The sequence below is a fragment of the Grus americana genome, chromosome 1 (genome assembly GCF_028858705.1).
Source record: "Grus americana isolate bGruAme1 chromosome 1, bGruAme1.mat, whole genome shotgun sequence".
Taxonomy (NCBI): domain Eukaryota; kingdom Metazoa; phylum Chordata; class Aves; order Gruiformes; family Gruidae; genus Grus; species Grus americana.
The window spans coordinates 94,379,657-94,403,072 of record NC_072852.1 but is presented as its reverse complement, the minus strand read 5'-3'; the positions used below and the strand labels follow the sequence as shown (position 1 = coordinate 94,403,072).

Here is a 23,416-nt window from a genome sequence, read left to right as displayed (position 1 = left end):
AGGGCTGATGCTCTGGAGTGGCGGGGTGAGCTCTGTGGCTGCACTTCGGGTTAGGGCTCAGGAAAGGAAGAGCTGGACAAATACATTTACTCCAGGATCTTGTCAGTGTGGTAGGTCTAGGATGAGGGCTGGTGATAGCAAGAAATTACGCCTTCTGGCTAGTTGTGATGGGAACTGGTGGCAAAAGTGTTATTAAAGGCAGTATAAAGGTTGGATGGATGTGTGGTCTGGATTTAGGAAAGCAGTTTGTGGAATTGTGTTTATCACTGTATCACAGCAGCCCTTATTTCACACTTTTTTTAATAGGAGTGAAGATCTGATGATCTTCAACAGGAGTGACTAACTATAATGAAGGTTACTGTCTTGGTTGTGGTTAGGATTGGGATTCTGGAGGGCCAAGGTGGGAGATCTGCTTTTAATGTGGTGTGCTGGAGAGGTGTAATGGTGTGTGAGGGGATAATTGGCTGTGATCTGAGAGTTGATAAGTCTGTAATGAAGCAAATGGTTAGATTTATGGGGCAAGAAAGAGGACAGAGAGTTGAATCAAGTCCATCAGAGGGGAGGGCTGAGATTGGCAAGGAAGAGTGCAGTCTGTATGCTGTAGCACTGAAAAGAGGATGGGTAGGATTATTATTATGATAAGATATTACTAAGATTAGGGTTGGGTGAAGGATCAGGCTTTAAGAAAGCAGAGGTTGTAAACAAAAATTTATTGCTGAATCCTACCATTCTTTTATTCTTCATTTAGGGGTGATGTTACAGCAATCAACTGTCAATGATTAAGGTGTGACAGGACTACAGATGAAGCATCTAGCAGTTATGCAGAGTGAGTTTGGGGTAGATGAGGACAAAGACCTGAATTTACCAGTAGGTCCTACAGAATCTAGAGACACAGTCGGGGCTGATGCCAGAAAGCTACTCAGCATAGCATGAATTCAGAAGTTCGTGGCCATTGTTAGTCCACCCAGAAGCCTATCCTAAGGGTAGCACTCCCTTTTTCTGCAAAAGAAAGCATGGAGAGCTAAACTGAGTGTTGGATTCCTGAGAAGGGATGACTGCAGAGAGGGTTGGTGCTTGCAGAGGTCAATATCTGGATAGTATTGGCTTAGGACAGGGTGAGTAAGGTTACCTGGAAGGTATATCTGGTTTCTGTTTGGAAAGTAGAGGTGCCTGGATCCTGCCAAGCTTCAGGTTCCAGTTTCAGGACTAGTCCTCTTAGCAATGAATAACGTATAATTCATCCTGTGACAGAAAACAGTAACTGAGTTAAAGATGTTAGAGCATAAACTGCTAGTGTGGCTTAGGATCACAGGTCTGGTAAAAGAAGGTTAAGGTCTTGGTTTTACATTAGTTCCTTAAGAAGCTAAGGAAGAAGAGCAAACTTTGGTATCAGATAAGGCAGTCATTGTGGTATGAACTCTGTAGAACAGATAATATTATATTTAGAAAACATCCTTATCGTTAATACTTATGTTATGGTCTAGGAGAGGGGAAGGCTAGAAGAGCAAGTTAATAGGTGGACCTACTAAGTCCTGTGGGAATAGCATGTAGGCTATTATTTGTAGCGAACTGTGTGTTTCTCTCCAAACTTAATTTTTAGGGTGTCTGAGTTGGTGGGGTTTTATTTTGTTTATCGGCTAATAAGGTACTCTGCGTAAGCTTCCACTGTTCACCTCTGTTGCTTTCCTTGTTTTGCAGATGAATGCAAAGTTTCAACATTCAGAGTTGTCCTTCTGGCAAATGTTATGAATATTAAATATTCATGTATGAAATCTGTTCAGATCCAGCCCCGGAATCATTTTGAGTTTGTTTACGACCAATTAAAATGCCATATAAATTTCAGATTCTGCCATCTGAGTACCCTGAATGCAGAGAATGAAAGACAATATCCTGTACTCCTAATTTAATTTTCCCATCAGTGTTTATTTGAACTCTGTCTGTGGGTCAAGACAATGGATGTCTGTGCAAATATTTTCTGCTTACGCCAGCCAGGACTGTGTGCATAATTCCAGCTAAAATTTTAGCAGCAGTTTATAGTCAGTTAAGCTGACTTTTCCCACATAGAAAAGAACACTTTCAGATTGAGAACTTTATTAATGAGCTATATGTATCACTTGCCTGTGGCAGGGCTTTGATTTTATGCAAACTGGACCCGCCTCTGGCTCCAGATCTTGACTGGAGTTTAAGGAATCTTATAACCTTCAGAAAATGAAATTTTATTGAACTTGGAACAGTCCCACAAGCATCAGAGATTTGCTGTGCACACAGAGAAAACAGAAGATAAGTAAATGGCAGAAGAATGTAGTGAGTCAACCTGCAGAAAGAAGGTAAAATATGGAGGAAGACAGTAGCAGATAGAGGATGCAGTTCCCCTTTGGGTCAGCTGGACGTGTTTTTCTATTCACTTCTAAATTTTATCTCTGAGTCCAAGCATCATCAACCTTGAACTTGTGAGTGACAGGGAGGTGGAAAGAGGTGGAAAGGGTACTTCCATGCTTCTCAGCCTGGAAAAACAAAGTGGGAATGTCTGCCAAAGAAATCTGGACACTTTGGATTTTCTTGCAAGACCCAAACATTGTTATTTCCTCTGATTTTGTATGCAGTATCTGAAAGAGATTGATTTGTAAGTGTTCCATGGTCTTTGCGTACACAAAGAGGAATGAGACACTCTCAGTGACATTTATTTTAGACCGAGGGAAAGAACAAAGAGCTAGGCAGCTTCCAAGAGGGTGTTTCCTCAGTGTGACCCTGAACATAGTTTGAGAACAGTCTGGCTGCTCCCTCTGAGCACAGGCACAGCTCCTGGAAACTGAAAAAGTGCCTACTACGAGCAGTAGACAGACATGGCTGGCTGCCTCTGTGGGCAAGATCATGCAGCAAAATTCAGATAATAACATGGAAATGTCCTCAAAACAGGGACAGCTGGAGTCATGATTTTGGTTTGGATCACTGAGAGGCCCATTGGACAGACAGGCCCATTTGCAGAAGCTGGATGCATAGCCAGATTTCAGGCAACTTGAACACTCAGAAGATACTCAGAAAAGGGCAGTGGTTTCGGTCCTTAGAAATACTGCATCAAGTGTTTTAATATTTTTACTGCCAGTACTGTGTAAAAATGTAAAAATGTGAAATAAATTCAGATAACTCCCATTATGAAAGAGAAAATTAATTCCTTTCCCAGACTGTGTGTCTCATACTAAGACCACTTTGAGCACTGACCACTTCAAACCTCCACCTGAGTTGCAATCATTTGTAAACAGTTTCAGGCCCAGTCTGCTTGGTCTTTATTTGACATCACTTCATTTTTTTTGCAGGACAGTCAGTACTACTATAGGTAAATACTCCATCCAATCCGCTTCTAAAATTATATAATTGTTTTGGTTGCCTCATAAATTAGACAGAAACTAACAGAAATTTAATAAACATGTTGTAGATCTCTACTTAATGAAACAGTAAAATCCAGAGAAACTGGCAAACGTACACAATCCTCCACATGGAGGCTTGGTATGAAGATCATGGTAGTTTAAATTTTATCCATTACAGAGCAGAACATGAAGAAAATGTATCATGCTTAAGAGAAAACTAAGAATATTTAAAGTATCTGGTCATTGCCCAGCTTACTTTTCCTTTGATTATAGAGAAATTTGTTCATGGCTAACATCCTATTTCCAAGTGATCCGAATTCTTCCAGCCCATTTCTACAGCATCAGTTTACTGGAGCTTTCGTGATGATTCCACTCTTCCCATGTTGATGAACTACGGAGCTTTTCACAGTCATGTTTTCCCTTAGGATGGAAATTGGAGAGTGATGGAATGAAAAGAAGAAAGGAAATAATACCACCTCAGAAGGAAAAATGGGAAATCTGAAGTTGGTTTTGGAAAAGAAAGTATAAAAAACCCCACAATCTAAATGTTACATTTTGGCAGTATCAAAACAAAATTATCTTGACTGCAGACTTCGAGGTGTTTGGCTCTGTTTGCCACCTTAAACTTCTACGTATATTTAAAGTCTAGAAATACTGAATCCTAGAAGACCAAATTTTCAAATTGTAAGAGGGAGCCTTGAAGCTGTCTGGATTCTGAGCTATATTTTAGAAAAAAATTGCTCAAGTCCTTACTTGCTGGCACCTTTAACATTCTTGTCCCCAAAGCTATTCAGATAGTGAATGTACTCCAGAGCTGTGACTCAGGAAATGAGGGCTCCCAGATGACTTTTTCTCACTGAGTAAATCCAGCCAAAATCCAGGTTTAGCACCAGAGCAGGCTTCTATTGGAAGCATGTTAGTATAATGATGGATCCCTCTGAGGATGACAGACATGATGACATTAGCTGTTTCCACTCAGTTTTCCTCTGCCTCTGATCAGTGACCCTTAGATAAACAACATGAAAGCTGACAACCACATTCCATGAAGATTACTTAAGACACTTTTTGGTGACTGCAGCTACAAAAACTTCCTCCCATTTTTCTCATTGTCATAATCGTTGCATGACTTCAATAGCTGTAAATACTCATGATCACAATTGTTTTAACCTATCTGGTTTATACCAGCCAACCTATCTGTTTCTAATTTCTTTTTGCTTTCAAAACAAGTTTATGTAACAGGCTAAGATGGACTTTTATAATTTCTGACAATTCCAGACACCCAATCTAGACTTCTATGGATCTCAATCTCTTGTAGATACTACTGGGATAATATCTCTAAATGAAACTTTGTCATGACAGCAGTGTGGCAGGCCAAACTGCATAAATGAAGGGACTGCAAAGCAATACTTGGCAGAAAAACCAGTATACTGAAGACTTACAACTGTTCAGTTCAGTATACCAGGACAGCGATCCAGATGGAAAAGGACTGGCATTAATACTTTTGGAATTGGAAAGGGGTGCCTGACTTCACCTCATTTCGTTTATAAGCATTTCTGATTCTCTGGCTGCAAGCTTTGCAGATCTGGCTTTAAAATGCATTAAACCCATTAAAATTCAGCTGAATAGCAGCATGTTTGCTGAGGGGAACATTTCTACCAAGAGGAGGGAGAAGCAGCAGCACCTGCCATGTCATTTATAGCAGCAGTCACCTTCCTCTAGCTACAAAATTCTCTTTCCACCTACAAAAGTAACTATTTTCTTCTCACCCCTCCAGGCATTTGAAATATTAAGAGCCAGTGCAGTTGTCTTTTTCCCCCTTACTCGGTTCCTTCTAGCTTTTGTCCTTTCATTATTATTCTATATGTCTATCAACACATTCCTTTCTGTATCATTTTCCCAGCTACTGAATGCAGGACTTTGTAAGAAATTCTTAAAACAATTGTCATGGGTAAACTGAATTCCAGATTTAAAAAAACCCAACAAAACCATATCTCAAGAGTTCTGTATCTCTACAATCTTCGGAAGCATTTCAGGACAATGTCCAAAATATGTAATGTAATTAAGATACTGTGTTCTGGAATTGGCGCAGTTGAGACTAATCCTCTTCAATGCTTTAACTCGATAAATATTTTTAATGGCTGTGTTGACTGCAAACTTGGGGCTCCTTGTATCCGGACGCGATTCCTATTAGACAGTTTAAAGCCTTAGATTAACCTTCAAGCAATCAAAACATTAACTCTTTTTGACTGTGAAGAACTAACTTCCTCAGCAGTGAGTAAGTATATGGCTCTTGGCTAGTTCTTAGATATATTTTACATTTTACAAATGAGGAAATAGAGACAGAGAAGTTTGGGTAAGGTTCACAGTCAGTAAGTAGCTGCAGTGATCACAGCTCTGGGAGAGCCTTGCTCCCCACTCATGCACTGCCCCTGGACTGGCAGGACTGAAGCTGTTTGCTTGTTTTGTTCTGAAACAAAAAGGCATGAAGAGACCAACCATGGGGAGCAAGAGCTTGTAGGAAATTGCATGTTATAATTTAGTCTACCAGTATTCTGCAAGTAAAATTTTTGGTAGTTTATGTGACTACATTTTCAACCACGAATGAAATACACCAATTGTGCCCAGAATTAGCTGAGACAAATACAATGCAGCATTTATTTTTCTTAAATAAACAAAGCTTATTTTCTCTTTTTTTTTCTTTCATTTTTGTATATGATCCTATATCTGTAAAAAATGAAATGATGAATGGAAACTTGTCCAGGGCATTCAGCTGCAATGAATGCAGCATCTGCCATTTGCTAATGAAAGAAGAAAAAGCTTTTCTGTTCTTTGCAAGCCAGATGCAAAAGTGTTTGATATTGAAACCTCAAACAGAGTAGGGACAAATGGTCGATGTTTTTAGAGGTAATACTTTTCCCTTTTGATGCAAAATAAATTTTTATTTAATTTTGAAATTTAAACTGAACATGAAAGTCTTTGGAGTACAGACACCAAAACTGAGGCTGTCATTAATTGTATCTCGTTAGAGTTAAGGAGAGATTCCTTATAATGCAAGTACTTGGAATAATATCTTACCACTTCTGTCTGAAGCATAGACCTGTTTACATAAGTGGGTTGATCAGAGACAGTTTCTGGCCAAAAAAATGTTCAAGAAGATTAATGATGAACACATGTTGTATTTTGTTATCTAAAACAACACCCAAATTCTCAACTGAAATCTAGGTTATGTGATGACATAGTGTGTTGGTTAGGGGTATTTCCTGTTTTTGGAGTGTTAACCCACTGTGTCCACTTTTGTTGCTCCTTGAAGAATGCAGTTGTGTTTTTGTAGAAGAATTTCACTCCATTACTAGGGAAAGGGTGAATTTTCCTTTCTGCCGTAGGGCTAAGAAATGTAGGCCGAAGAGGTGTCCCAAATGCATATGCAGAGAACATGTCATTGTCTGGTCCACAAGAAGGACAACAACCAGATTACTAGGGAAAGCAGCTCCTCCCTCAATTCAAGCTATTCTGCAGTTGTTAGGATGCCATTAAAGCATATGGTGTAGCAAGAGGTTTGGTATTATCCTAGTTCAAAAGAAAACACAGTAACTTGCTGCTGCTTCTGTTAGCTCTAGGCAGTTAGGTATGCATCCAGTGTGCTGGGCTGGTCAAACAGCCTGGAAGCCTTTTTAGACCTCTCAGTGCTACTGGATTATTAAATAGCATTGATGCAGAAACAGTCCGTGGTATTCAACAGACCAGGCATGTTCATCTATGTATTAGAGAGAAATTCAAGCCATTAAATCTAGGAAACTGAAGAAAGCTACAGCTGGAACTAGCCATTAATATGGAACTAGACATCATATAGCAGGCCTGGGTGTCCTGGTGGACAATAAAATTTGAACATGAGCCAGCAATGCGCTTTTGCAGCAAAGGCAACCAACCGCGTCTGTGGCTGCATAAGGAAGAGCATGGCCAGCAGGTCTAAGGAGGTGATTCCTCCCCTCCACTCAGTCCTGGTGAGGCCATATCTCGAGTGCTGGGTCCAGTGCTGGGCTCCTCAGTACAAGAGAGACATGCACATACTGGAGCCAGTCCAGTGAAGGGCCACAAAAATGAAAAATGGATTGCAGCATCTGACATAGTACTTGAGGCTGAGGGCAGGGACTCTTTACCCTTGGGAAGAGAAGGATCAGAGGGAACTCTTATTAATAGGTATGAATACCTGATACTGTGGGTGTAAAGAAAATAGAGCCAGACCCTTCTCAGTGGTATCCAGTGGAAGGACAAGAAGCAATGCACACAAATTGAAATACAAGAAATTCTATTTAAACACCAGAAAATCCTCTTTTTTTATTGCAGGGGTGATTCAGGACTGGAGCAGGTTGCCCAGAGAGGCTATGAATCTCCATCCTTGGAGATATTCAAACCCAGCTGAGTATGTCCTGAACAATCTGTTCTAGTTGAGCCTACATTGAACAGGGGCATTGGACTAGAGGATGTCCAGATGTCCCTTCTCACCCTAACCATTGTAGGATTCTGTGATTGCAGGCTTAGCCATGCAAGTGAGTCTGACACACTGGGGATTCACTGTCCATATCACCTCTGTACCCAATACAGAGACTAGCTTAAAAAGCACATCCTAGCTAGGTATTCAAAGTCCTATGCGAGTGAATATCACCTAGATATTTACTCCTCTGTGCCATCTTTGACAGCTACTTTATACCTCACAACTCTTGTGTCCCACCTGTCAGTAGGGGAATCATGAAAAGGCAAGAGCAAGAGATAGCAGCGGTTCTGGTGTAACAGACTGCAGCAGACAGTCTGGCCTGGCATGAGAATGATCAAACACATCATAGTTGCTGGACCTACAGCCCAAAGTCACGTGTTCTATTTGGCACTCCAAAAACTTTGCCTCACAGGCTAGTATAGCCATGCTAAGTAGTGTGCAACTTCCCTCCCCTTATAAACCTGTCAAGCTATTTCTCCTACAGAGAGGCTAGAAGAAGAAAGATTTACTTCTGTTTGTGACTGTTTGGGGGCTGCTTAGAGTCTGGAGCAACAATGGTAAATACAAAATGGAAAAAGTGGCACCCAAGGATTTAGCAGAACCTAACTTTCTGCTCTGCCAGATGTTGCACTTGTTCTCTCCAGGACTGCATTACGTATTTCAGGTTATAGGGCTGCCAGCATTAGTATTGCTTTTCCATTTTGTGTTGTTTCTCTTCAGCAATGGCAAGGGCATCACTGCCAGTGAAGACTGAAGTAATGCTAACCCTTGGCCCATACCAGGGACTTCAGACAAGCTTGCCATGCATCAGTTGGTGGCCATCTCCATTTTACGGAGAGAAAAACAAAGGTAAAGCATAAACTAGCACACCTACGGGCTCCAACTCATGACTGCAAGTGTTTCTAGGAGTGACAGCTGAACAGGGCACCTAACTTCAGCCCCACAGCTTACAGCCCAGTGTATAAAAGTAAACAGTGTGATTTGGGCTGACTGGGACTAGTAGGTGCCTATACCACTGCAGTTAGGCCTACCTATGTCAGAGCAGCATGGGAAATGTGTGGTAGAGTGGAAAGAGAATCCAGGACTCCCAGTTGCTGGATCTGATCTCCACTTGATGTTTTCTCCAACAATATGTCCATTCCTTGCCAACTTGTTCTAAATGATTCATTTTGTTACTGGATAGTCATATTTTGCGGGTAGCCACTAGTCAGTTTGAGTTATTCACTTTTACAAAATACTTCCTCTAGAAGGTACTGTAAACAGAATTAATTTTTAAATAGTTTGAGTTGTTTGAAAGCCATGAGCAATGGTTATTAATATTGGCACAGAATAGGTCACATGCTGATGATTCAAGGGATGGAAACTGGAACATTTTGGACAGAACCAATGTTTTTATATTCACTTGCCTTATATCCAGACACTCTGGTGGTAGAAGTGTTAATTATACCCAAGACAGCAAACTGGGGAAGTTACAGGTACTAATACATGTGGTAAAATAAATCTTTAGATGAAGAAAATCATGTATATTCAAGTAATCTAGTTTCCATTTCTTGGTTACAACATGCAATTTTATCATGCATCTCTTCTGAAAGAGGAGGAGGAAGGAGTTTGTCTTACTGAAGGCAATGGAAATTATGCTTGATATAGCATGCACAAATATGGACATGAAACTGGGAGGCTGCATTGCTAACAGCTCTTACAGATGCAAAGAAGCATGCACCCAGATTCCCAAACAACATACAGTGATGTTTTGACTTGAAATTTCTTGAAGGTCATTCTTGTGATAAAAAATGGCAGGTCCCCAACCAGCTTGCTCAACGAGCCAAGAAAGCTTGCCACTTGGTGATTGCAGCCTAGTTACCACCAGCACAACTCAACAGTGTTCTGCTTCCCTAAAAAAACAAACAAAAAAACCATCTCCAAGGCTTGCCACTGTTTGGAAAGAACCTATAACTTTTTTGCACATGTCTAGACTGGTTTACTGCTTTTCAATGCAACTTCTTGTCACGGTATCACAGCCAGTAAGTACTTTTTGACTGCTGCTGACCAAGACAGACTCTGAGTAGTCTTCAAAAGCAAAAGGCTTTGCCAGCAACTGAGTCAGTTTAAACTGCCTGCCAGGAATTTGCTGCATGCCATACAATACATTTTTGAGTCACCTTCTAAAAACAGCCTTGATGAATAAGTACTCAACAAGAAAAAAAGGCTGAAATTCCCACTTGGTCTTACGCCAGGATTCTGCCATGCTCCCTTTCTCTCCAAAGTCAAAGCACTTAACCTGATCTCAGTATAAAAGGCTATTCAAAATGTCGTATTCAATAAGGAGCATGACCAGGGGCTGCACACTGCGCCTTAACGAATGGGGCCTTCTGTGGAGAGGCACAGGAGTCTGATGCAACAAGAGACACACACACATTGCAGGGAACTGTAAAAGAAATGAGGGGCTGCCTGCATGTCTAGAGTCATGAGGGTAATGCCCACACCTCCCACATTACCTTGGTCTCACATCCAACCAAGAGCAATGTGCCTATGGAAAACAAGCGTGAATTCTGTAGGAAGTAGAAGTTATCGGTGTTTAACTCACCGCTAGGTGTCACGACTTCTTCATTTTTAAGCAGACTGCTGAGTTTTTCTATGCCTAGGGGGGGAAAAAAAAAAGTTCAAGGTGAAGGCAGGAAGCCAATGCATTAGCCAAATACCCGGGACGGCTCCAAATCTAAATTCTTTTCAGTAAAGTCAGGTTAGTAGATAGCACATTCAGAGAAAAATGAGAAATCATTTCCATCCCTTTTGCAGATTGCTGCCATCTCAGACCATATTGAAACACTAAAAATGTCACAAGTGCAGGTAGCTGTAAAGTTCAGCATGCTTAGTGCACCGTGGAGTTCTCCTGATGTTTGTTTGCTTTACCTTGTCAGAAATCAGCCCCACATGCAGTAGAGCTACCGGTATATGAAAGTGAAAAAAATTTTCCCCACATCTATGAAATGACTCTTCACTGTATCTCAGAACAGCTGATTTTGTTACAAATCTGCCTCTGTTGTTAATGACAAATGTTATACTTTTGGTAGCTTTGGAGACTGATAAATACACAGACACAAATCTACGTGTATATTTTAATATATATTCACAGGAAAAACATGGGTCAGGAAATGTTAATGCAACCACCCATCCCTATGCCATGCACTTTTCCTATGCTGCCATGCTGTCCAGGGTGGTTTCACCATCTCCTGCTTTGCTGGCTTTTCCCTTGAGATTGAATGCAGTAGAAGTGGGCTGGTTTTGTGCTCTTCACTGAACTGAGAGTCTTATCTCCTTTCTTGCAAGTAGACAAACTGTCATGAGGGTAAGGCTGGAACATACTTGATTTTTAAGCCTGTGGGATGGATGCAAACCAGCAAAGGAGTGAGGAGTTTGCTATCCCTCTCAAGGTTTCCACAATCCCCTTCAAGCTGGGATTAAAAACTTAACATAAGAGGTGCAGCCTTGTCAGGAGAAACACAAGCCAATGCTTTGTGAGTGCTCTTCCCCTTCTTTCTGCACATTCCACGTCACGTTTAATGCACAAGGGTCTGGGGTGGACACAAACCTACCAGCCCAGTAAGAGCCAGGAGACCTGGTACTTAAGACTAGGTGCTTCTGGGCACTTTTTAGGAACTTGGCAACAAGAGGGGACTGAAGTGGCTGCCCAGTATGGGCAGATGTTTTTTGCTCTGACCCCTTGTAGAGTACACATTTGCTGGATGATTTACAGCTTGTTCTCCGAGCCAAAGGAAAAATCCAAACATCGCTGGCTGCAGTCAGATTTTGTTTGACCTCGTAAGTAGTTTAACATGGTACTGGCCTTCTTTCCCATTTTAGGTCTTTCCCTTCCAGAGCAGCAGAATGGATTCAATGATTCAGCTTCTCAAGCACCTACATAATGCCCTGGGCTGGAAGTAGTGGATGTGTGATAATTGCCTTTAAGATAAGAGATCTTTTGCTCCCTTTTGGGGGCATCCCAGAGAAACATAGGGAAACCCAGAAGGGAACCTCACAAGTGACTTTTTCTCTTCTAGGTGCAGAGGTGTTTTTATTGTAATGTGCTATGAGTTTCCATCTTCCTATTCTGTAAGTTAGGAATTTGAGAATCAGGGTTTGCATGAGAATTTAAGACTACAGTTTCCTCCATTCTTCAAAGCCATGTCACTGGGTGGTCTTGGCACCAAGCTCTCATATGGGGCCAACAAAGGTGATTTTTCTAAGTACAGAACCTGAGAGATCTGATTCACATTAAAAATTTCTAATTAATCTACTGCATAAATTAAGATTGATTCATATTCCATATACTGTGTTGAAGCAACAAAGAAAGATTCCATCCATTAGGATTCAGCAGACATTTGGGGCATTTGTTTTAAAGGGACACCATTCAACTTTTTACCTTTCTTGTCAAAATCTTTTCTTAATTTAATATTGTTCACCTAATATTCCCTTTGCTATTACAGAAAAATATATATAATTTTCTTAATATTTTTTCAGTTTATTTACCTTGGGCATTTGACAATATCTTGTGTCTAGTCTGCTTCACTTCTTTTAAAATTGGAAAATGTAATAGCAAAACCACAGAAAAGCAGGGGAATTCAACAGCAGGTGCTAGGGACTAAGAATATTTTCCACTCAGTCTTTAAATAAATGGAGTGAATTTCAAACTGCCAGAGTCTTTGATCTATAGCTGTAGTTTATCAATCACCATACTTAACAAATATAGGGTAACCTGGACATTAGATTGTATTTATTAATTTATTGCTTATTATAGGGAACTGCAATATAATGCCTCCATTTCTCTTCTGACCCCTCATTTCCATCTCCTGAAGCACTGATGCAAAACCCCATGCCTCCTAGATCTCAAAACCTGCCACTTCTACAACTGCATGCTCATTGTCTTCCAAAAGGTATTCTACCTATGTCTTCTCTGGTGCAGATGGGGTGGTTTCTGGTTCCCAGTAAATACTTGTTGCCTTGCATAATGACAAATTAATCAGTAGTATTTTTGCCCTATGGAAAGTAATGCCTGTCTGGTGAGAAGATACTGGAAACACCTTCAAGAGATCCATATTAGAAGCGTGACCAGCAGGTCAAGGGAGGCAATTCTGCCCCTGTACCCTGCTGTTGTAAGACCCCACCTGAAGTACTGTGTCCAGCTCTGGGGACCCCAACATAAGAAGGACATGGAGCTGTTGGAGCAAGTCCAGAGGAGGGACACAAAGATGATCAGAGGGCTGGAGCACCTCTCCTGTGAAGACAGGCTGAGAGAATTGGGGTTGTTCAGCCTGGAGAAGAGAAGGCTCCGGGGAGACCTTATAGCAGCCTTCCAGTACCTGAAGGAGGCCTACAAGAAAGCTGGAGAGGAACTGTCTACAAGGGCATATGGTGATAAGACAAGGAGTAATGGCTTTACACTGAAAGAGGGTAGATTTAGATTAGATATTAGGAAATTCATCACTATGAGGGTGGTGAGGCACTGGAACAGGTTGCTTGGAGAGATTGTAGATGCCCCATCCCTGGAAGTGCCCAAGGCCAGGTTGGATGGGGCTTTGAGCACCCTGGTGTAGTGGAGGGTGTCCCTGCCCATGGCAGGGGGGTTGGAACTAGGTGATCTTTACGGTCCCTTCCAACCCAAACCATTCTATGATTCTGTATGTTTTGCTTTAGCCAAAATGATGTCTGGAAATCAACTATGCGTAGAAGAGATACATTTTTGTTCAAGAATTTCAGGTAAACTAGATGAACTGCTCAGGAGTAAACCCTGGAGATCTGCTAATGCTCCTACAGTAGCATTATTAACACTACAAGCTGGCTTGACCTGCAATACCTAAATCCTACCAAAACCTGTTTACAAATGATACCTGAATTAGACTGTAGCATAAGGATGGGGTAAGAATTACCAGAGATATCAGATTAAACTCTTGAATAGCAGATCCAGGGGTAGATGAGCCTTGCCAAATCAGAAGCTGTCCTAAGCATATGCAGAAACACAGGTTTAGTGCTTGGGAGACCATTTCTTGGCAAAGCTAGAGGATGTGAGTGCTTAACAAAGTCAGATTCCACACCTGGACTTGGCATCTAAACTCTTTTTAAATCTCATTTCAGAGCTAAAAAAGGGCATTGTGCCCTTGATCTGTACTCTTTTCTTTGTTTCTTTTGAAAAGCAGGGAAACTGGTTTTTAGTGTTCTTCTAGAGCTACTGCCAAAAAGCACCTCATAAGAGGTAGGGAGTGTTACCTGTGAAAGGGGTACTAGCTGTTACCTACTTTGCAGCAGTGAAGTAAGGGTAGCTATCCTAGGGACTATGAAGTACTTGTACACTGTGTCAAAGGGGACAATGACAAGGACCTCAGACGTATATGGACCTGCTCTTACCTTGTTCTCATGCAACACAACCTGAAAGGTGAACCTGAAGAGGAATAGAAAAATACTTCAATGGAAAATAGTGAGGTTTCCTTGAAGCCTTGAAGAGAGACAACTGCTGATTCTGAATGACACTTTTGACTCCTTAACAAGTTTGCTTAAAAGTAGGAGATGCGTAAGCATAGACGGACTGGTTTGTAGACAGGAGTAAAATTATGGTACTTGCTACCATATTATTAGAGTGCCTCTTAGTCCTTGAAAAGTTACACCTTAAAACAACAGAATGTAAGATGAGGGAGGCTATAGTAGTCTCATTATACAGAGAGGGATCTGAAGCACGGAGAGATCAAATGACAAAGCAAGAAACATAAGGATATGGCCTTGATAAATACTGAGTTGAACACCGGACCCTGGAAACTTTGAGTAGGCAGCTGGACTGTTCTTCCCTTGCAAGCTATCTAAGTGCTGAATGGAGACGTGTGCATCTCTTTATGAGAGATAGCTGCAAACTTAGAGATCACTCTGGCTTGTAAATTTTTATTAACAATATTGTCTTGCTGCTATGTATTGTTTTTTAACAGGTGGACCACCAGGTAACCCATGGATATGGTTAATTATAAGGCCTCTGAAAAAAAGAAAACTAGTCAGGACTGCATTGTTCGAACACGTCCTCTGCATCCATGGTAAAGTTAGGAAAAGGCTTAGGAAGCGAAAGAATGTGGCTGAAGGCTAAAACCATCAGAGGGGGTGTCATTCAGGGAGCTAAAATAAAACCACTGAAGTAGTTTAGTGACCCCAGCAGCAGGCAGTCAGAGCTATGTCTTCGAGGGCCCACTTAACCCTGGAACCCTTTAGCACAAGCATCTGTTTCAAAAATGCATCTCATCAAAGAGGCCGCTAAGATGAAATTGCAACTATTAGCCAAACAGATGCTTCATAAAAAATGCACTCAAAGCACAGAACCCAAACTAAAATAAAAAGTTCTCACTGTTGTTCCATAATGTTCCAGATGGGAAAAACAGTTGCATGCAAATCTTAATGAATGAAATCCAAACTGCTATCTCCAAGGTTTCGACTGAATGCCACTGGTGGGTCATTCACCAATGATACCGTTCAGTTTACTGGCTTTTTTTTTTCCAGACTCGTGTGCCTAAAGCACTCATTTATGACAATGGCCTGATTTTCACGGCAACTGTTCCCATATGTTCCTGCTGGAATTGTAGTTTTCAGAGTCTCTAAAACAAGTCTGTTCTTTTGAGTGGTTAAAGATGGCTTTTAGTTGTGTAACTTTCAGGCATCCCATATCAGAGAGTTTAGGCCAAATGGAGAAAGTTACAGCAGATCTCAGGCAGTTAGTAAGTCCTGCCAAACCCCAGGGGACAGCTTATTCATCAGATTTTATAAGCTGAAAATTGTGTCTTTGCTATCTGGGAGTTGCATAGTCAGTCAGAAATCTTGTCAGGCGTGAACACTGCAGCAACACTGAAAACAACTTTTTTTTTTTAAATGGCATGTATCCAGCCAGCTGGACTAAACGTGCTGGGCAGCCCTAATGTGGGCTGGCCTCCCTGATGACCACAGAAGCTGCTGATACCAAAGCAGAGCACATTTTGGGCATCATAGAGAAATGATCTCCTGAAAGGACCATTGCTGACCAATGCAAGCACTGAGCAACTTGGTCTTGATTAACATTTTGCCAGTCAGTGTTAACTGGTCAAACTTGAGTTCTGCTTCATTTTGGGCATACTTTTCTTGCATTTATTTGATCTCTTGGCTTTGTAGAGCTGTCTTGGAATGTTAATTAAATGCTATTCAGGGAATGCAGGTGGTATTTACATTATCTGGGCTTTCTATGGGAAATTTTGACCTGCTTGTCTTGCTCCTTTACCAAGGGTCCAGGAATTTTTCTTTGGACTTTATTTTCCTTCTTTTGTCAAGGATTGCAAGGCAGATGTGCTGGTATCTGCTTTTTAAAAATAGCCAATTGCATCTGATTGGCCTCACTAGGTAAGTTAGTTACTCTGTTACCTTGACTTGGCTGTCAAGGTAACAGAGTGCCCGATGGAGATCCATTCAGGAGTAAGTAGTGAAGATGGGACTTAGTTTGTTTTCAGATTTTTTTTGAGAGCATGTGTTTGCCAAGCTGTGACAGTTTGTGCACGCTGAGCTTATTGTGGAGGGAATAGCTTCTATATAGCCTGAGGCAAGTGACATTTTAAAAATACCATCTCTAATTTATTGGGCCATCTAAGGCATACTCTCAGAGATGTCACTTTGGTGCTGGTGTCACAGCTCTGGGATACGAGCTCCTGTTACTGCCAATTAGCCACTAATCAGATAGACTTGCTGGCCATTTTTGCTTTCACGCCATTCCATCACAGTCAGTACAGATGAGGACTTACTCAAGGCTGCTTCTGGGCTGAGCAATAATAGCTTCAATAGGCCACCAAAATCTAGTACACAATCTCCCAACTTTCTGGAACAACAGCTGAAATGTGGCTAGCTCTGCTTCATGTATTTGATGGAAATCATGTGTTCTGACCCTTAAAATAACACAATTCTACATATGGCTTTGATTGCTCAGCTTCAGAGCTGGCTCTGGTATAGGCCACATAGGCAGTTGCCTAGGTCAATGAAGTGTTGGGAGATGACAAGGCAGCCATGGATCTACTGCTTGGTGTGTCTGTGTTGGTCAATGAAAGACACACACTTGCAGCTTATGCTGTGCTTTGAGACTTATGCATGTCCAAACTGCTGTCTCTGTCCAACCCTTTTCTATGGCAACAGTGGCAGAGCAGGAAACTCTGTTCCAGCTCCCTCTTCTCTTGACCTTCTCCATGGCCAGTAGCAGCCAGCCCCAGGCAGGTCATGCTCTCTGGTCCTTGGGTGGCAATATTCAGCATCACCTCTGGAAGTAGGGGTCACAATTACCAGGCAGAGAGTACATCTTTGCAGACATCCATTAAAATACAACAGTGTTTCTCATGCATTGGCTGGATATCATGAGAATGATCAGCCTTGTTTGTATTTACAAAAGGTGGGCTATCATCCTTCCCTGGCCTTTTTCCCTTAGAGGAATATTGTTACATGCATCAACCAGAGCAGCAAATTAAACCGCTTTCTTGCCCAGGTACTTGTGGCTTTGGGGAGACAGAAAGAACTTCCCTCAAGAGTCTGTGGCATTTAAGTCACTTTCGGGAGATAACAAACCAGGAAAAAGGTGTCTCATTTGGAAGTGGAGAAGCCAAAGGGAAAGAAAGTTTACACTTTTCACAGAAATACATGGATTTTACAATTTCACTCTCTTAGGAAAATGAAATCACAGATATAGTGTCAGTGAAGAAGAGCAGAAGCTCTCTTGAATCCACTGGGCTACTATCCACTGCCAGCAATGATTCAAATCCTAAATATTTCACTATTTTAAGCAGATTGAGGTTCCTATAAGCCCCTGACAGTACTGTTATGGACAAATGCCTAGTGTTAAAATCCAGAGAACATCATCAGCATGCAGGAAATGGGATGTATGGGAAGTACTACATGCTTTCCTTATAACTTACCTGAACTATCTTTCTCATGATTAGACATCCTTGTTCTGAGTGCCAAGTGGGTCATATGAGGTAAACTATCTATTGAGCAGATTTTTCTCTGCAGACATTGGCAGCAAGAATTGAATCTGACATGTTTTACTAGACATTAGTTTCTGGTTCTCTGGCTCTGGCTCACAAATGTGGTCGCCAAGAAGCTTTGGCATTCTTTTATAACTAGCATTATTCAGAGTTATAATTTATTTGAGCTCCTGTACTCTTTTGTTTTGACTGGAATAAAAGAAAATCCAGAGATGTCACATTTCTGTTTATGAAAAATACTGTCAATGTAACGAGGTAGAGGGGACAGAAAACCTAGAAATAAGAAGTGGAAGTTATATGAAATTAAATTGTTGTAAATAGCTGACACAGGAGTCTTTTTGAAAAGGTCACTTTGAAATGAGGTATCTCATACTCCTGAAAGGGCAGCACAAATGTGATGTTAATACAACATATCCACTTAATAATAATGAAGCAGCTTTGCTTTTAAAATCTGTGCTTGACCTTCTTCTATGAGCAGTCAACTCCATTAAGGGATTGTGTACATGGATTGAAAGGTGAGGGTTTAGTGGAAATGTGTTTCCGCAAAAATTAATTCCACACTGATAAAAACCCTCAAGACCCTGTCCTTAACCTGGGCCCTCAGTGGAAATAGATGTAGGATCTAGAAAACTTGTCTGTTAACTAGTTTGGCCATTAGTGTATGCTATTCTCATTTTCCTTTTGGTAGTGTCATTCCAAAAAATTTGACATACTTTAGTTAATCAATATCCCTAGTTGTAGGACTACTTTTGATCTCCCTCTCTGTTAATCAGATGCATGATTTTAAGGCAGTTTTCAATACCAGTTTTGCACATTGCTGTCCATGTGATCTGGATTCATCTAGCCTTCAAAAAACCTCCTTCTAGAGGTGGTAACTTCTCCAGATCGTGCAGAAGGCTGACTAAAAGCATGGCACAGATAAATGCTCTACTTATATTTGTTCCAGGCCTTTTCAAGTATCATTGGACACAGTCACCAAAAGGCAGTTCTTTGAATCCAGGTTGCTCTGCATTTCAGACAAAATGCCTTGATTATCACAATCTTTTTGTCTGTCTGTTCAAACATGTTTTGAAGGCACAATCCCCAAAAAGCAATAAATTGTTGCAAAGATAAGATGTATATGCTGTTCTCCACAGTGCACTATGGCAGGAAGAAAGATGGAGATTCAGAGCAGACACAGTAAAACTTTTCAAAGCATCAAGTTATTTCAGCCTGGAACACACGGCATGGAAAAGTGTCATGGTTTAACCCCAGATGGTAACTGAGCACCACACAGCTGTTCGCTCACTCCTCCCTCCTCAAGGGGACGGGGAGGAGAATGGAAAATAACTCTTCTGCATTGAGATAAAGACAGTTTAATAGGATAACAAAGGAAGACAATAATAATAATAATAATAATAATAATAATGCACGAGTGCAATTGCTCACCACATGCAAAAGGAAGATAAAACAATCTGACACCTAGTCTGTTTCTGAGCAGTGAATCTGCCTCCTGGCCAGCCTCCCCTGTTATATACGGAGCATGACACTACATGGTATGGAATATCCCTTTGGCCAGTCAGGGTCAGCTGCCCTGGCTGTTCTCTCCCAGCTTCTGGTGCACCTGGCAGGGCATGAGAAGCTGAAAGGTCCTTAGAATACAATTACCTAGCAACAACTAAAAGCATCAGTGTGTTATCAACATTATTCTCATCCTAAATCCAGACTACAGCACTATGCCAACCACTAGAAAGAAAATTAACTCTATCTCAGCTGAAACCAGGACAGAAAGCAACCGAGTTTTCAGGGAACATTTTTACTATCGAGCTGGACTTTTTTCCATCAGGAATAGCTAAAAGCATAGTATAGTATAGTACAGTGTAGTTCATTCTACCCCTGGTAAAAGGTAGACTAAATGATCTTCTACAGTCCCTCTCTTTTTCTATGAGTGTAGAATTGCAAGGACAAAGAACATCTACATATTGTAACTCAATCTTTTGATTTTAGTACCAGGTTTGAAAATATGGTCATATAACTCTAGGAAGTGGGGATCAGTCAGTTTCATAGACATTTCTATCTACGCTCAATGATTCCTTAACCAAGTACTACATGTTGAAAAGAATTCTTTTACCTTGGACAAAAGACAGACATTGACCAAACAGTATTGTTGTTATTCCAAGGATTTAGAGTCAGACTGCTGAAGAATACTCAAAAGCAAATGTTATCTATGTAACATTTTAATTACAGAAGAATTTCATACACTAACAACATGCCCACCATGCTATTAAAGACCAGTTTTTGATAGGCCTAATCATGGAAAATTAGAGGAGCATCAGTGAAGTCACATATCCAGACAAGAATTATGCTCAATAAAAGACTACAGATTAAGGTCTATAAATCTTCACCTAACATACTTTATGTTTACATGTATATGGAAAAAAAAAGGAACATACAACTCTTCACCAATGCTACTGATAAAATTATTAGCAGGTACCATGGATAATACATGTCCTATTTGTTCTACAGCTTCCATGGGAGAGATATTAACAACAAGTAAGTTTGTTTCATGCCTCAGTACAAATCTAGAGAAACCCTGCTGAAGTTAATTGTGTGTGACAGGATTAAATTTGGTGCAAACCCAAACTTTGGCCCAGTATCTGTACTAAAAATATAGTTGCAGGGGGAAAAATAGGAATGTTTTTAACAACGTAACGTTTATTGGACAAGGAGAGGTCTGAAGAGCGCAGAATGGAAAATGGCAAACATCTTTCACAAAAATAAGAATTGTCCCTCCTTCACAGGCCTGGATAGTTTGCATGTGTGGTACAAAAATGTGTAATGGAAACCTAGGAAACAAAGGCGGCTTTTCAGCCTGAGGATTCCAGCTGTTCACAGACTGTAGAAGAGAAAACAGACCTTATTCAATGTCTGCAGATGTTTCCAAACTTTCATAGTTCTAAAATTTACATTCAGTTACCTAATCAATATTAAATATCTGAGGGAAAATGTGTTGCCCATTGGATACAGTTTAGGTAGTGAGGAAAACAAAGGATTCAAACACTCTCAGGCAGAAAGAGCTGGTGCTCAGAGGCAGCAGCAGATGAAAACAATGACTGGAGACGGCCCATGCTGGAATGATATGAACATTTATTTCTCAGCTACACTGATGCTTTACTGGAGTGTGGTGTAACTCAAGTGTAGTTTATCTATTAGACCTGATCACCTGTAAATAAGGACAAATTCTGTTCATGCTTACATAGTTATATTCTTCTAAAACAATGCTAAGTCAAAGGAGAATGGCTTTCAGAGTCCCTTGCCTGACACCCTTAAAGCACACAAAAATTCCTGGAAGAGGAAGTGCAGGAAGATGTATGAGTAGGCATCATGCAAGGTTGCACAGCAGGAGAGGCTGAATAAGGAGCAGAGGTGGGACAGAATTGTTGTGAGCACTACTTTTGTGCTGTCTCAAAACCCCATGTAAGTCATGATTTGCTGGTGCTATGGCTCAGCCTTTAAGTAAAGGATCAAAACTCCCAACCTCCAACTTTAATGGGGCCAGGATGTAATCCCATATCTACAGGATTCACAGCTGACAAAACACCATCAGCAGTGTGTTTTACAAATTTGGCAACAAATTTATGTGCAGCCTGAGTCTGAAACATAAGGACTTTCTGGTGTCTTCTCAAACAGGCATTAACTTTGACATTTTACAGGCAGTAACTTCACATTTTCATATAGCATCAATGATATCAACTATTCTTTTACTGACAAAGCACACATGGAAATAGTGAGGCCACTTTTCATCTGACAAGTAGACGTACTTTTGGCTGGTGTGCACAACAACATCCCTTTGCCACATATCTGACTTCTGCATGCAAACTTCATGTCTATGCTGAAGATTGGTATTACTGTTCCCACAAAAAGAATTGGAGCCTTGAAGCACTCCATTTTATGGAAACAGGTCAAGCAAATCTCTTTACTAAATTATTCCCAAGGGCAGATGAAGCTCCCATTTTAAAAGGGACCTAAATACATCTCACCTCAACCCTACCATGCTAGGCAGCATTATGGGATAGAGAAAATTCTTTCCTTGCCACCATCTCACATGATGACATCAGCCCAGAAATGCTGAAAAAAATAAGGGAACAGTGGCAGAGGTGCTCTGAATTTGGTAAAGACAGAGAGAAGCTGGTGCCCTTTGCAATTTGTGAGTTTTTTGGTTGCTGTTATTATGGAAACTAAGTAAATTTCAGATTCATAAGCTTCTTAATGACTTCTGAAAAGGACCAAGCACTGCCTGAGTTTAAACCTCTGGATAACAGCAGTTCAGGTAAATAGCTGTTCTTTCATACAAGAATGAATCCAGAAGTTTTAGCATGATCTACATGAGGTGGTTCAGTAAAACAATACAGGCTTACTTGGTTTATTGTTATATATAGTTTAATTTAAAGGTTTCTAATTTTCTTCACATGTATAAGAAAAATGAGTTCAATTCAGTCATATTTGCATTCAGGATTCAAATCAAAACTATACCACTGAAGACCAGACTTTGGTAAATATATTTGTTAGAAAATAACACACAAAAAAATGACAATGCTGAAGTGTGTTGCTGGGGATTCAGGGGAGATAAGTTGAGGAGAGAGATCAGAACATAGTGTTCTGCGTACATGGACAGGCAGATAGTTTTACATGCCTAGTTTTTAATGATGGTGAGAAGCATCTTTCTACCACATCACTGTATAAGAGAGGAGTGAAGTAGGGTAAATTTACATTAACACTCTGTCCAAGGTCCCTTTAGAAAACTGAAGCGGCTAAGCCTGAGAGAAACTGGCTTTAGCTTGGCTAACTTCAAATGTGTTCAAAAAATTTCTATATGATAACTGAACAACAACAACAACAACAACAACAAAAAGCTTTAATGCTTTTTGGAGAAGGAACATCGTTTTGCTCTGTGTTTGTACCAAACCTAGTATGCCCATAAGTGGCCATAAGTGGGGCATCTATTACCAATTCTACTCCTAATAGTGAGCATGGAAACATGTAACCAACCTTGCCCCCCAAATCCTGAGTTACAACACATCAGTCCAAGAGCTCCTCACACAGTCCTGCTTGCGTGCATGTATGTATTACTCTCTAAATAAAAGCTACACTCAATTTTGTAACGTTCTTTTGAGAGCAATCAATAAGAAAACCACCACAACAAAATCCCTGTCCTGCTGATGTCATAAATGGCTTTGTACTGCGTGTGACCCGCAAGTCCCTATGACTGAATAACCTCTCTCTTGCTGCCAAAAACATCTGATGTGAAATTTTCTTTCCTTTTAGTGGGATCCTTATTGGTGAAGATAGCTAGGGACTGAAAGTCCTGCTGTGGTTAAGACAATAACATACTTTGCTCATTGTACCCTTCCAGATCTTAGAAACATGTTGATTTGTTTCTCACCTCAAATGGCCTTTCTTACATCTCATCTTCTGACACGATCTCCAATTCCTATGTATTTTTTGGTCATTGTTTAATATCTTTTTATAGTGTGACTAGCTCAAAACCCTCCCTCACAAATCTAAAT

The 23,416-nt window shown here is 40.7% G+C and overlaps 1 long non-coding RNA gene across 1 annotated transcript in view; it reads right to left on the bottom strand.

The window, feature by feature from the left end:
- Positions 1-23,416, bottom strand: part of LOC129205606 (uncharacterized) — a 53,024-nt gene that overhangs the window by 15,124 nt on the left and 14,484 nt on the right. The window contains exon 2 of the long non-coding RNA XR_008576795.1: positions 10,442-10,495. This is a non-coding gene — a long non-coding RNA (uncharacterized LOC129205606). The remainder of the gene's footprint in view (positions 1-10,441; positions 10,496-23,416) is intronic.